A 14,639-nucleotide genomic window follows, 5' to 3' on the forward strand; every position below is an offset into this window, starting at 1 on the left:
TCACCTCTCGTGGCCAATGTTTCATTGCAACTTTAATTGTAGTGAACGGTATTAGGGTATATTAAAAACAAAGTGCAATTTGGTTTTGTAGGAAACTATAACACATAAAAGGACACCTTAATACAGTATGTTCAGGTACCTCTAAACGAACTCCAGGGTTTCATGGCGCCTCCTTCAGATACCTGATGTTGAACATGAAATATGTGCACTAAGGAGTGAGCAAAAAGCGACTTCAGATTTGTCTCAAACACCAGCGACATCTCGACAAGGAGTGCAACGTGTAGAAGGGTGTCTAGAAGTGTGTCAAGATGAAAAAGCAAGATGTAACGATATCAGGATAAGATCACACCAAAGAGGCACCATTGTGGTGAGACAATCTACGATGTTGAGACAGTAATCGGGAGTCAACCGACGTACGGCCGCGATTTACTTTGCGTTGACTGAGGTGAAACATGGAAAAAAAAATTAAAAATTAGAAAACGCGTTTTTTTTACATTATTCGTTGAGCGCAGCCGGTAGCAGAGCAGTTGGGCGGCGTCACGAAAATCTGACAGACTCGCTAGCTTTTCTCAACTTCGTACGACGCCAGTCGGCACCACAGATGAGTGGTCGGCACTCATTGTCTACCAGGGAAGAAAAAAGTACGAACTCAGAGCCCAGCGTCGATCGCGACTTTCGTAAAGAGAAGCTCCGGTAACAATTCGGCGACTCGTGAGCGTTAAACAACGCCTCTTCGAACGAGCCCACGAATCCAACACGTCGAACGGTTTGCGCCGGTAAGCACGCTGGGAGCCAGGGGGCTGGAGGTTGAATATCCGAAAGAGACGAGGCGCTGGTTTCTACGTTTATTTCGCACATGAGATAACAATATAGCCAAGGTAGCCGAGTGTAAACACTGACTGACGTTACATCAGAGTACACGCAGTCGAAATGACGTCTGCAACAGAGCACACCCAGACGCTTTCAGCAGGGGACACATGCGTTCAAATAAGCTGCGATTTCAAAACATCATGTCTCCATTCTGTCCTTCAGTGTTCACTTTGATCTTTGTATACCAAAGCACTCAATGCTGCAAGTAATAAAGTCGTCTATACGTACCTTTCGAAGCGATTGAAAGTGCGTTGGTTTCACTTGGAGCCCACAAGCAAAGTGCGCGACGAACTTGACGAGCTGTCATCCGTCGGTCCCGCCGCCGCCGCCGCCTTGCCGGGTTGGTGCGGTCAGGCGCGGTCGCGGTCGCTGCGCAGTGCGCAATCGCGCAATCTCGGTGGCTCGGCTAGGCTTGGCTGGACCGGCGGGCTCGGCGGCTCGCTCAGCCGCTCGTCTGGCTCGATAGGCTACTGCACTGCAGGCAGCGCATGCGCGCAGGCGCGCCGGCTCGCTAGGCTCGCTCGGCTTGCTCCCTTCGGAGTTCGAACTGCCTCCGAAGCTCGAGCGCTCGAGCTTTCGCGCGCGCGGGTTGACGATGGAAACTTTTCTCATAAAACGAGTCTGTAACGTATCGTTTGATGGCGCAAAGGCACGTAATTTTGACGTCGTTTTTTTACAGTGTGTGAATCTCGCGAAACAGGCGACGAAGTGTGGTGGTTGAAATGTGCTCGTGTGTGGTTGTGGATTTTGTATACGAGTAGGATTACCCAGAAAGGTGGGTCAGTATCGCCAGTATCGATAAATGTGCGGGTAAGGAGCGCGTGACCTGTCAAGCCCATTAATCCTCATTATTTTATTGTGCGAACTAACATTGTAACATATCGCGTTCGATTTGGGTTCCAACATCGGTAGCCCCTAACTTTTATTGCATTAAAACTGCAATAAACATTTGTTTGAAAACCATCACTCCGATAAGCACGTCGTTATCGGGCTTTGTCATTGAAAGGTAGTTCGCGGGTGTTCGAGTTCTGAATGGTTTGGTGGTTGTCTAGCATTTCAAGCGCTCGAGGCTGTGTGTACTGTGTGCCGTAGGTACACTTGCGCTTTCGATCAATGTGAATGTGTTCACAACGCGGAACGTTTGTGCTCTGTGTGTATCCACCTCCAATATCGTTCTCTCTCGTATTGCCGTTTGGTAACTCCTGCTGTTGTACGATAACATTCACGCGATGTCATATATGTGGGCGTACCGATATCCACATGTTGCTTTACGGGCGATCAATATTGTGTTACGTATCCTCTTAGTCCGCGGTATATGCCGACGTAATTCATGTTGGTAACTTGGAATTCGTTCTGAGATTTATCCACGCGATATTGTATTCTCCTTTGGGCACGTGATCGACGACCGATATTTATATATCGTTTGGCCGCACAGTATGTCCACGTCGGTCACCAATATGCACGCGGTGCCGTATTCTATTCCAATAACCGTAAGTTCTGTCGGGATATTGTGTTTCGATATCGTGTTGTATACCAATAACCGCAAGTTATATCGGGATATTGTGCTCCAATATCCTGTTGTATACCAATAACCGCATACTATATCGGGATATTGTGCTCCGATATGAATTCCCATCGTACGTATTGGGTTAATCGGATAACAATAAGTTTTTATTGGTTTCCATCAACTTCATTGGAATACAATATTTCCAATAAGCCGAGTTCATATTAGCCTTTTTCAATAGGGTATTTTAAATACCATGTGGAGCATGCTGAAGTTGGGGAGCCCAGTGGAGTATTTTGTCTGCTCCTCGTTATTTTGAAAGGCTTCCTCTGTGACGCTTTTCCACTCCAGATTTTAACGTAGAAAGTACACTTCCAGTCGTAGGATGTTCAGCTCTTTCTGGTATTGTACCACTTGCTTATGCGCCCCTCATCAGCTTGCATTCCTGAAAATACGCAAAATGCGAAGGACATGAAAAGCCCGGCCCTCGTACCTCCACATGGGGTTTCACCCTATTTAACCTTCAATATGAGAAACATACCCTTGTCTGCTACGGGCTTCTCCAGGATTGAGCCGACTTCAGTACGTATTGTGGTCCTGGCAGGCGGATCTGTACAATATTAATGTAAGATCAACATGAGTGTAACGATCATTTGCACTCTTCACTGAAAACTTCCGTAGTTTGGGCCAATCAAGACACAACAGATTCATGTGCCAGGATGTAAATATTTGTGTCCCTGGTGATTGCTGATTTTTTTTTAGTTCCTTACATCTACAATGCTTTGATTAGAGTTTCGAAAATCCCATAATGTGGGGCATCATCATGTGACAGAACATACCCAACCTTCTAACTAAAGTGGGGGAGGAAGCTGGGGTGCTCAGGCAGCCGAGTGATTGCCAAGTGCGTTTTGGCCCCTGCCACCGTGGGATTTGCGACCGTTGCCTTGCAAGTGCTGACAGTCAATGTTTACGCTCTTTTCTAGGTAAGCTGTCGAATCTCTTTAGATCTGAAGACGTTAAATTTTGTTCATACGGTCGCGGATCCCACGGTGCTCTTACTCTGTAAACCGAGTTGGGCGTTGACCTATCAACGTACCGAACCAGAATTGGCCGGTTTTCAACCCGCCAAAAAGCAAAGACAATGATGGGTCGGCGTTTTCATCGGTTAGCGCTCTTCATTCAGACGTGTTGTCCCACCGCAAAATTTCTGTTGCTATCTTTGTGTGCAGCTCAGCTACTAATATGCGTGGGAGATATCGAAACAAACCCTGGCCCCGATAAGCTGGATCAGATATAGAAAGCTTTGAAGGATACCGAGGAATCCAACAAACAGTACCAGAAGGAAACAACGGCAAGACTAAATGAAATAAACACTGGCATTAACGACATCAGCAGCCGCGTGACTAAACTAGAAGGAACTATAAGCGAGGTTACAAAGCTAAGGGAGGACCTTGCTGCATTGAAAGCAGAAACGCATGATGTGAAAACAGAGGTCAACATAATATCGCAAAGGCAACGAGAATATGAAGACCTCGCAGATGACTTGAATAACAGAATGCGTCGTAATAATGTAATTATTAAAGGACTAGCGGAACAAGAACGTGAGAGCTGGTCAGACTCCGAGTTCATCGCGAAGACGTTCCTTTCTACCAACTTGCATGTCAGTGTTGGCGAAATCGAGCGCGCCCACCGACTTGGCGTGAAGAAGGCTGGTTTTAACAGGCCTATTGTGGTTAAGTTCCTGAATTTCAAAAAAGAAAGACGAAATTATTAGAAACGCGTAAAAACTAAAGGACTCTACGTTGCGTGGCGTTTGGATTGAGGAAGAGTTTTCACCAAACATTCAACTAATTAGGAAGAAGCTACGCGATTTCGCAAAGCTACGGTTTGGGGTCAGCAAGTTCAAACTTTATTACGATAAACTACTGGTAAATAATACTTTTTATCGATATGACGCAGATAACGACATGGTGGTAGAAAGTATAAGCACCCCGTCGACACCGCGCACCTCACCAAACACCTGACGGGAAGGTAATAAAAACAACAAAGGCAAGATAGAATCTCGGGAACGGCTTTCTTTTATTCTCGCCAACTTCCGAAGCATTTTTCCTAAGCAAGATCATTTACTTTCCAGCATTGAAGCCTGTTCATCTGATATAGTTATGGGCACAGAAACGTGGCTTACACAGGAAGTCTCCGATTGTGAACTGAGTATATCTAGAACTTTTTGGCTGTATAGAAAAGATGGGAGCGCGTCACGAGGCGGGGGAGTTATCATCGCTGTGAAAAATGAACTGATCTCTTCCCGCATTGATATTCCGAGCCCTCTTGAAATGTTGTGGGTGACAGTGCGGTTAAATTTCAGGTCTTGCTTGATTGGTGTGTGTTACCGTCCACTCGACTGCCCATCTGATTTTGTGGAAAACTTAAACGGAAGTCTGGAACAGGTACAGGCAAGATTCCCTAGCTGCCCCATCGTACTGACTGGCGATTTTAACCTACCTGGTATAAACTGGAATATGAAAGTAGCCGATAAACTCGGTGGAAACAAACAGCAATGTATAAAGTTTCTAGATACTATGGACGCATCTCAGCTTCAACAAATTGTTAGCCAGCCAAACCGTAACGACAATATTCTAGATTTAGTTCTTACTACTCATCCTCATTCTATTGATGTTAATGTTTTAGAATATATCAGCGACCACGAGATGGTACATTCTGTTTTTACTGCCCCAGTTCAGAGACGTGACGTTCTGAAGAAACAGATATTTGACTATACAAGGGCCGACCTTCAAAAAATGTCAAATATGTTGTCTGAATTTTCTTTCGATTTTTTTAATTTGTTGAATTGCCAGTTAGTAAATGACAGCTGGGTGTCTTCCCGAAATAAAATGATTGAGGTGAAAGAGATGTGTATTCCCAAAATTTATATTTTACCTTGTGCTAGTAATCCCTGGTTCATGACAACTGTGCGACGGTGTATAAATAAGAAAAATAGACTTTATTCAAAAGCCAAGCGTTCGGACGCCCAGGACGGCAGGGAGTCTTATCGTTCACATTCAAGGTCTGGCAAAAAAGAAATCGAGAGAGCCAAACTTAAATTCTTTAACAGCGACCTGTCTAACATTTTGAAAACCAACCCGAAGAAATTTTGGAGTGTGGTGAACCCTAAACCAAAGAATTTACGCCTTTCTATTTTTTCAGAAGAGGGTTGTGTTTTGAGCACATTGGAGACAGCAAAGGCATTTAACTCTTTCTTTGGTAGCGTCTTCACGGATGAAATGCCCTTGACTAATAATATGTTAATATCTTCAACGTCCGCTAAAATGGACACTTTTATCATCACCGGTGAGGGAGTTGCCAATGCAATAGATCGACTGCCAACAAATTCAAGCCCTGGTCCGGACGGAATAAGCACAAAATTGCTGAAATTAACAAAAGACATATGCAGCAAACTTTCAGGAGCACTCTTCCAAAAGTCACTTTCTACTGGAACCCTACCCGACGATTAAAAGCTGGCCCATGTCATTTCTATTTACAAATTTGGCAATCGGAACTCCCTCACAAATTACAGACCCATCTCTCTTACTTACGTATCATGTAAATTACTGGAACACATAAATTATTCTCAGACTATGAAGTATCTCGTGACTCACAACCTTCTCTTTTCAAACCAGCATGGCTTTCAACAGGGACGTTCCTGTGAACTTCAACTTTTCGAGTTAATTACGGACCTTCATAAAAGTATTCACTCCTCCCCGGAACTGACGCAATTTTTATTGACTTTTCTAAAGCCTTTGATCGTGTTCCGCATACAAGGTTAATAAAAAAACTGAGAGATGCTAATATAGAAACGGGTGTCATTAAATGGATCTCAGACTTTCTTTCAAATAGACGTCAGTGTGTCGTTATCGATAATATAATCTCTCCCCCAATAGCCGTAAAATCTGGTGTACCACAAGCATCAGTACTTGGGCCACTCCTCTTGTTACTATACATTAATGATATTCACGTAAACATTCAGTCCACGATCCGACTTTTTGCAGACGACTGCGTCATCTGCCGAACTATATCTTCCCCCTCTGATAGCGCATTACTTCAGGCAAATCTAGACAAAATTTCACTATGATGTGTTGATTGGCAAATGAGGATAAATACGGATAAAACGAAACATATGACGTTCACTACAAAAACAAACACTCCCGAGCATACTTATCAAATAATGGTGCAGATATAGAAAAGGTGCAATCATTTAAGTACTTAGGTGTTCACCTCACAGTAGAGTTATCTTGGAAATTACATATTGAGACAATATTACGAAAGGCTAATCAAACCCTGGGATTTCTGAGAAGAAACTTGTTTTTATCTGACACAAAAACAAAGCTAATGGCATATACATCTCTTGTAAGAAGCAGAATAGAATATGCGTCAGTTATTTGGAATCCCGAGCAAGCCTATCTAGTTAATGAATTAGAGTCTCTCCAAAATAAAGCATCCCGGTTTATAACACGCAATTATTCAACCACCTGTAGTATAACAAGTATAAAAGAGTCCTTAGATTTAGCATCTCTCGAGAACAGAAAGCGAATCGCCCGTTTTTCTTTATTTCATAAAATATATCAGTCTTCTACACTTTTCCGTCAAACGCATTGTTCCAGCTAACCGTATCTTCCCACGCCTAGACCACTCCAACAAAGTAACCCCATTTTTGCCCGCAATAACCTATACAAATGCTCTCCTTTTAACCTTGCCGTTTCTGAATGGAATGCCTTACCGTATGATATCGCAGTGACAGAGGATTATCAGGTTTTTTTAAATCTCCTGATTCCTTTCATTTCACAAAAAACATAATCAGGCTTGCCCCTCGTCGCAGATAAGCCATAGTACTGCAGTGTGTCCTTCGTTTTCTTTTCGTATTTGTATAATGTTACCATTGAAGTGCAGCAATTGAACTTTGTTATTATATGTACTGCTTTTTTGTGTGCCTTGGCTTTCTTTTCTTTTCTTTTTTTTCTGTTTTCTGTGTATTACTACTGTCGACGTGTTCCTTTTTTATGAATTCCCCCCTATGTAATGCCCGAAATGGCCCTTAGGGTAAATGAATAAATAAATCTCAACATCAAGAAGCACGATGAGAATGAATGTCTTATCTCACCAGTCACGCTGTGTTATCGCAACAGATTTTGGAACATTTGAGTACTATGCGATCTTTTTTAATGGTCCTGCTGTGAAAATGACGCATGTGAAGGTTACATTGTCTCACACAATTAGCCCCAGATAACCTTAGAGGAGTTGTCAAAGAGCAAATACAAAGAATGAGACTCTGACAGATTAAATCAGTTATTCACTTCATGCTCTGATATTGATAAATAACCAAAACATGCTTGGCAATTGGTCAACTGCCCTGAGAATCAAAAATACCTCCACCTACCCCAGTGAGAAGGATGGGTATGTTCCTTTCTGTGATGGCCAGTTAAAACGATAGCCGTTAGGACAGCGCCCCCCCCCCCACACACACACACACACAAACACAAAGGTCAGGTGCTCGTAAGGCAGCATGAGGGTTGAAGAGCACAATACTATTGCATCCAATTTGAGCTGAAACGCCACGACACGTGGCGCCGAGTACTATCACAGCTGCCTGTCGGATTATTCTGCAAACCCTTAGTTTGTGCCAAGACAAATTCCTTCTGGTGCCCTTGCACCCCTCTGTGCTTCCATGTTGGCTGCAGCTTCAGTGGCGGGCATGCCAGTGGATGTTCGCTTGTCGACAGGATTACATTTCGCAGCATCACCTGTTCAGCCATGCCAGCCAGAGATTGCGATGCCCGTAGAACACTCGCCTCTCTTCACCCACCACACCCCGTCCCCTGGCCTGGCCCCCTGTCTGGGGAGGTTCACGGCGTTCCTAAAACAGCACCATTCTTAAGCATTTACCCGAAACTATTGTACCAGCTGTGTGGGCCAATTTGGGGTTGCATCCTCCGTGCACGTAACTCGCATCAAATCAGTGGTGGGGTCGTCGGCGTTAGGTACTGGCTCGGGTGTGGTGTTTGCGGTTGACCGTTCTGTGAAAAGGACAAGTACATTCAGTGCAGTATTAAACTTTACCGAAGGGTTCAAGACGGTCCTAAAACAAGCATCATTATTAAGCATTCACCCGAAACTCTCGTACCAGCTGTGTGAGTCATTGTGGAATTGCATCGTCCGTGCACGTAACCCGCATCGGGATCAGTGATGGGGTCGTCGGCGTCAGTTCCTGGCTTGGGCGTGGTGTTTGCGACTAACCGTTCTGCGAAAAGGGCAAGTACTTTCCGTGTAGTATCAAATTTTACCGAAGGGTTTAAGACGGCTCTAAAAGTAGCACCATTCTTAAGCATTCACCGGAAACTCGCGTACCAGCCCTGTGGGCCATTGCGGGGCTGGATCCTCCATGCAGGTAAACTGCATCGGGATCGGTGGTGGGGTCGTCGAGGTCAGGTCCTGGCGCGGGTGTGGTGTTTGCGGTTGACCGTTCTGTAAAAAAGGCAAGTACATTCATTGTAGTATCAAACTTTACCGTAGGGTTCGAAAAGGTCCTAAAAGCAGCATCATTTTTAAGCATTCACCCGAAACTCTCGTACCAGCTGTGTGGGTCATTGTGGAATTGTATCCTCCATGCACGTAACCCGCATCGGGATCAGTGGTGGGGTCGTTGACGTGAGGTCCTGGCTCGGGCGTGGTGTTTGCGACTGACCGTTCTGCGAAAGGGCAAGTACATTCCGCGTAGTATCAAACTTTACCGAAGGGTTCAAGGTCCTAAAAGCAGCATCATTCTCAAGCATTCACCCGAAACTCTCGTAGCAGCTGTGTGGGTCATTGTAGGGTTGCATCCTCCGTGCACGTAACCCGCATCGGGATCAGTGGTGGGGTCGTCGGCGTCGGGTACTGGCTCGGGTGTGGTGTCTGCGGTTGACCGTTTTGTGAAAAGGGCAAGTACATTCCGCGTAGTATCAAACTTTACCCATGGATTCAAGAAGGTCCTAAAAAGTAGTACCATTCTTAAGCATTCACCGAAATATCTCGTACCAGCTATGTGGGCCATTGCGGGGCTGGATCCTGCATGCACGTAACCCGCATCGGGATCAGTTGTGGGGTCGTCGGCTTCACACCCCGGCTCGGGCGTGGTGTTTGAGACTGACCGTTGTGTGAAACAGGCAAGTACAATCAGCGTGGTACCAGAGTTTGTATTGCCAATAAATATCCAGTTTTAATGTACAGAAGCAAAGCATTGTGTAAAGGTCTAGTTCACTCAGACAAAGATATCAGTGTTACCCAGATTCCCACGACTTACAAAGCCAACTTCAGGTCAACATTCGACACACTAACCCACTAACCGATAATATTATGAGCTGATCATGGATGCTAGTGAATGTTTGTGCTTCTCAAACATTTTCTTGCATGATGTTCACGACTGAGTGGACCTGTCAACCTTCTGAAATTTGTTGAAGATGTCATGTTAATATGTTGCAAAGGGTGCAATCATACTACAATGAGTAAATAAACTGAACATATTTAATGCTCAGGAGTGCAACCTGATTTCGGCACACTTGTGGAAGCCCCTTCTACAAATTAAGCGAGGGAAATGAACGCGAGCGGCAAATAGTGACATAAAAATAAGTTGTCACAAGTTATACCCACCATGCTGCGCTGGCTCTTTCTGCGATCTCGTCCTGGATTAGTCTCGCGCTTTTAGTTGATTGTACCTGTAAATTAAGTTCGTGATCTTTTGATCAGTGACAATCTGCCGTGTGTACCTCGTAACAAAATGCGACCTAACACATACGACTTATTTGCCTGGCAATTCGCCGACTAAACTTCTTCTTGTGCCCAAGCAGCAAACAAGGGGCCCAGTCTGGGTGATTAGGGTCAAAAAGAGCCGACGGTTTGCCTGGCGTTTGAAGAATCATAGGCAGAGCACATAAAAAGTTAGGTGGCAACAAACAGACGCGCTGCGTACCGCCCCCGCACGCACTCGCTGGCGACGATCGAAGGCACCGCAGCAAATGTCAATATCGTGCAAATTGAATAAACCAGTTAATCAATAGAGGTTCTTACCTGTCACGAAATGCACTCTACAAATCCGATGAAACGCAGTGGCATCCTTCATGTCGGCTCGGTTCACACGGCGGATCCATTCGGGTCGTCGGGCTGTTGACAGGTCTCGCGTCTTGCAACAGGACGTTGTGATAACCGTCGGAAATCGAAGAAATCAGACGGTAGAACTGCTCGAAGAGCCGGCTTTTTTGTGGGATCGATTACTGCATCCGAAAACAGCACAGTTTACCATAATCAAAGCAAAGGAGTGCCGGCGTGCATGTGCCTAGCTGCAGTCACGGTCGAAAAGTGGCAGTCAAGATGGCGCCCAGCGTTTCCGTCGGCTAGCCGTCGGCGGAACTGACGTCACTCACGAGACACGCCTGACGTAGGTGCAAGCCATGAATAACTTTTACATAAAACTGAGAGTAACGCCAAGAAGATATAAATACTGAAGATTGATCAACTTGTATTGCTAATATTCAAATGTTCAAGATGTAGTCTCAGATAAAGAAGAAGACCTAACTTTCGGGTTGGAATTAGCGCCAACAGAGTTATGTATACGTTTTTATACTCGTCAACATGAAAATTATTTCCTCATTCAATTTCATTAGCATGTAAAATACCTGCAGAGCCGAGAAATTGATTGAAGCAGATGACTTGACGCCCATTTATTCCAGTGCTCAGGGTGAGTGGTGCGATGAATACATCTAAGTCTATGTCCAAGTGGTATTGCGTTCTACAGCCAAGAATTTTTTGTATTTTTTCATTATGGCGTTCGCAATTCAATTGTTACACATGACTGCGAAAGCTATTGCGTTTTGTCAAACTTCGGAAGGCTCAAAATTAAACTCTTTTTAGGGAGCCCTCCTGGATCGCAGCTGATGAACGACCCAATACCATTAAATATGTGTTTTATATAAGGGGGCATCATGTATTCATTACATCAAGGAAAAAAACGATATCATTTTCAGCAAAAGGTTAAAATAAACTTAACAAAATTGTGATTTTCCTAAGATGATTTTGAAACTGTATTTTCTTGAGTTTTTGGGGTCTCGTCGGCCCTTAACCGTTCAACGAGCAATTGGTCGACGGTGGCCGCCGCCTCGGCGAAGACGATCTGTGAGTGCCTCTGCTGCCCGTAGGCCTCCTCCCTCAGGACCAATCTTGAAGATTGGCGACGGCTGCGGTAGACATCTGCGGACCCCCACCCGGATATCGTCAGCGCCCGAGGGCCACCTGCACGTGCCGCGGCAGAGCCGGACACGTTGGGGAGAGAGGCTCGTCGGTCTGGGGCACGGCGTCAGTGGGTACAATAGGGAAGAAACTGGGAGGCCGAGCGACGGAGTTGGGAAGATGGACTCTGGCTCCGGAAATTGACTACGACGGACGCTCGCGGTGGTGGCGAAAGCGACATCGACTCGGGCGACGGCCCGGTGACATGGTCCCGACTCCGACCCCGGATCCGACCTTTGACGGCGGTTTCTACGGAATGCGGTGTGGGCTAGCACCACCTGGAAGACCCGCACGCAGCTTTGCGTGGCGGCGCCCCCGTCCCAGGCTTTCTCGTTGGACTCACTTCACTCCTAACCCCTCCAGCAGAATGTGAGTGAAATAAACCTTCTCTGCCAAGAGCTATGCGTTTCTGTGTCACGTTCATCGGGAGACAGCTAGAGGATTGGGGAATCGGTCGAGAGGCCTCCATGTTATATTGTGTGAGCAAACAAACTAACAGGCATAGAATTTCAAGACTAATGGTTTTAGCGATATTAATTGAAACTGCCGGCCTTATTCTGCAACCTGCAACAACTCACCTTTTTAAGCGAATGAGTAATCTACTCCATGCAAATATTTAGTATAACTGACCCGAAAATAAATCAAATATATGGGTAATTCATGTTTTGTATGCAAGCTTTCCAAAAAACTGTTCCATGTTGGAGGCTGATAATATTGGAATTCCAAACTTCTACATCACTAATGTACACGTAGCCCCTCAAAACATAAGGTCGTATCCTTTACCCTCGAGTAAAAACCATTTTATCATTCCCATTTCTTCCGGAGTGCAGCTAAATGAAGGTACGATACGGTTCGTGACATTGAAGCCGTGGTTCTCAGCGTCGTTTATTAAAACCTAAGTTTTAAAAAGTTTTCCGTTCTTAATCTTTATTTAAATTATTATATATTTTAACAGCTTTTTTTTTTCTTTGCCCATGTTGATGGTTTCCTCAAATATCAGAAACTCTAATAAAAAATTAATTCTGCATTAAATAATATAGCGCAACCATATGACTATTGTCCACGATATAATAAAATGTGATAGCACCCATTTTCACACCTTATGTTTGCATCTGTTTGAGAGGTGATAGTGAGAAATTTATTTATGTATAAATCAGCAAACTCAGTAATTGATGTGCCACCGTTACATACTCAATTTTATTTCTTGTTATTCATAGCATATAATCAGTGTTTCCATTTTTACCTAATGATGGTTATGACGTCGGTTGTCCAATAAGAAGCTTTGGGGTTAATTCTAGCCAGTGGTAACCCGGATATTTTAATGTTTTTTCCCTTCGTAAGCTTTGAGAATTACTAGCAACCATCGTGCTCCTCTTGTATCTTTATTCGGCGGCCGACGTCGACACGTGGTTTATTGTATCCTCAGTTAGCATGAAGTTTTCTTTCGTCTCTTGACAAATGGTTGTTTTCCAACTGCCAAAGATCTGACAGCCGGTTTTATATTATTCACCCTCATTCATCTCCTCCGCAAGGTACGCAAAGGTCATTGGTTATACCCGGGGCGCTCCGTCCGAAAATATGGGATCAGAGCAATGTATGCGCCTGGGTCGTCGGACAGTTTATTAAGGCGATGGTGGTCATTGACAGCCAATCAAAGATTCGTTAAATCAGGTGGATTTGTTATCCTTCCTTGAGCAATAGAGTTAAGAAAAACTAAACAAGGTTATGAGAAGTGTCTGGGCATGGCAAAATCTGTTAATTAATCTCTTATACGTTACTAAGATCACGTGCCGGGCTAGTTGAGTATACGTTACACAAATTAAGGTGGCGCAAAAGGCGAGGACAAGTGGAAAACCTCGCAGACATGAACATGAACGCAGAGACATACAAGTATAAGCAAAAAGAGACACGCTTGGTTGTGTCTCTGTGTTCTTCTACTTGTTATCGTCGTTTGCGCTACCCTTCTTTGCGTAATCTTATACAGCACAGAAATATCGTTGAAGTGCATGCTATATATATATATATATATATAGCAAGTTTCTGCGGAGTCTTGTTGACGTTCCTGAAGCCTAAACAAACCTTTCATCAGAGTTGAAGGTTTATCTTTCTACTTACCGTCGAGACATATCGAACAACTTTGAACGCCAACGTTAACACTCGAACACTGAGACGTACTCAGAGGTAGCATAAGAAATGAAAGAAAATAACATCGATCATTTGGTGCAGTGATGCCCGTCGATATGTCGGACATTTCTCGACAGAATTGTGAAATGCTTTGTATTGTTTTACGTACAAGAAGGGAGCTGTCCTGACTAATTTGTTACGTAAATATTCCCGCTAAATCTAGCGTAGAAACTGAATTGATTCACGGGTGACGTGCCATCATGTCGTTACGTCATTTTCACCGCTAAATTTAGCGGGGAAACTGAAATGAAAGTGGGGGGACAGAGGAGAAGGAGTGGAGGACAATGGTAAGTGGAGAGGGTACGGACGAGGAGGAGGGGCATATCCTCCACCCCGTACCCTTCCCTCCTCCTCCTTAAGAGCCAGGCTCAGCTGATTTTGCATTACAAAGATTTGTAAACATCTTTCATGCTTTATGTATATTACTTTTCATATACTCAATCCACCCGATAGCTCAGCAGCTAGAGCGATTGAATGTAGAAGAAGAGGACGCCGCCATTCATATGTTGGTGGTTCGAATCTGACGGCGCATCAATCATGTGATTTATGGCGTAGCTAATGACAAAGCTGGGAGTTTTCGTAAAGGACGACCATGCGATTTACCCTGGAGGTTCCCACTAAGAGGTGTCACCTGAAAGATAATGTTTTTAAAAGATCATGTTATATATGGCAAAATGTACCTCTGTTCTATCTTACTTTTCCGCTCTACAGTCGCCGACTACCTATATATAAATAAATGGTGTAAATTAACAAGAAAGTTTCATGAACT

The 14,639-nt window shown here is 44.5% G+C and overlaps 2 pseudogenes; one reads left to right on the forward strand and one right to left on the reverse strand.

The window, feature by feature from the left end:
• The first annotated feature begins 4,893 nt into the window (after nt 1-4,893).
• LOC115318345 lies at nt 4,894-7,225 on the forward strand (annotated as a pseudogene).
• A 1,092-nt stretch (nt 7,226-8,317) lies between these two features.
• LOC115318344 lies at nt 8,318-10,703 on the reverse strand (annotated as a pseudogene).
• Nucleotides 10,704-14,639: the final 3,936 nt, after the last annotated feature.

This window comes from Ixodes scapularis, unplaced genomic scaffold, assembly GCF_016920785.2.
Source record: "Ixodes scapularis isolate PalLabHiFi unplaced genomic scaffold, ASM1692078v2 PGA_scaffold2__306_contigs__length_199485367, whole genome shotgun sequence".
Classification (NCBI taxonomy): Eukaryota; Metazoa; Arthropoda; class Arachnida; order Ixodida; family Ixodidae; genus Ixodes; species Ixodes scapularis.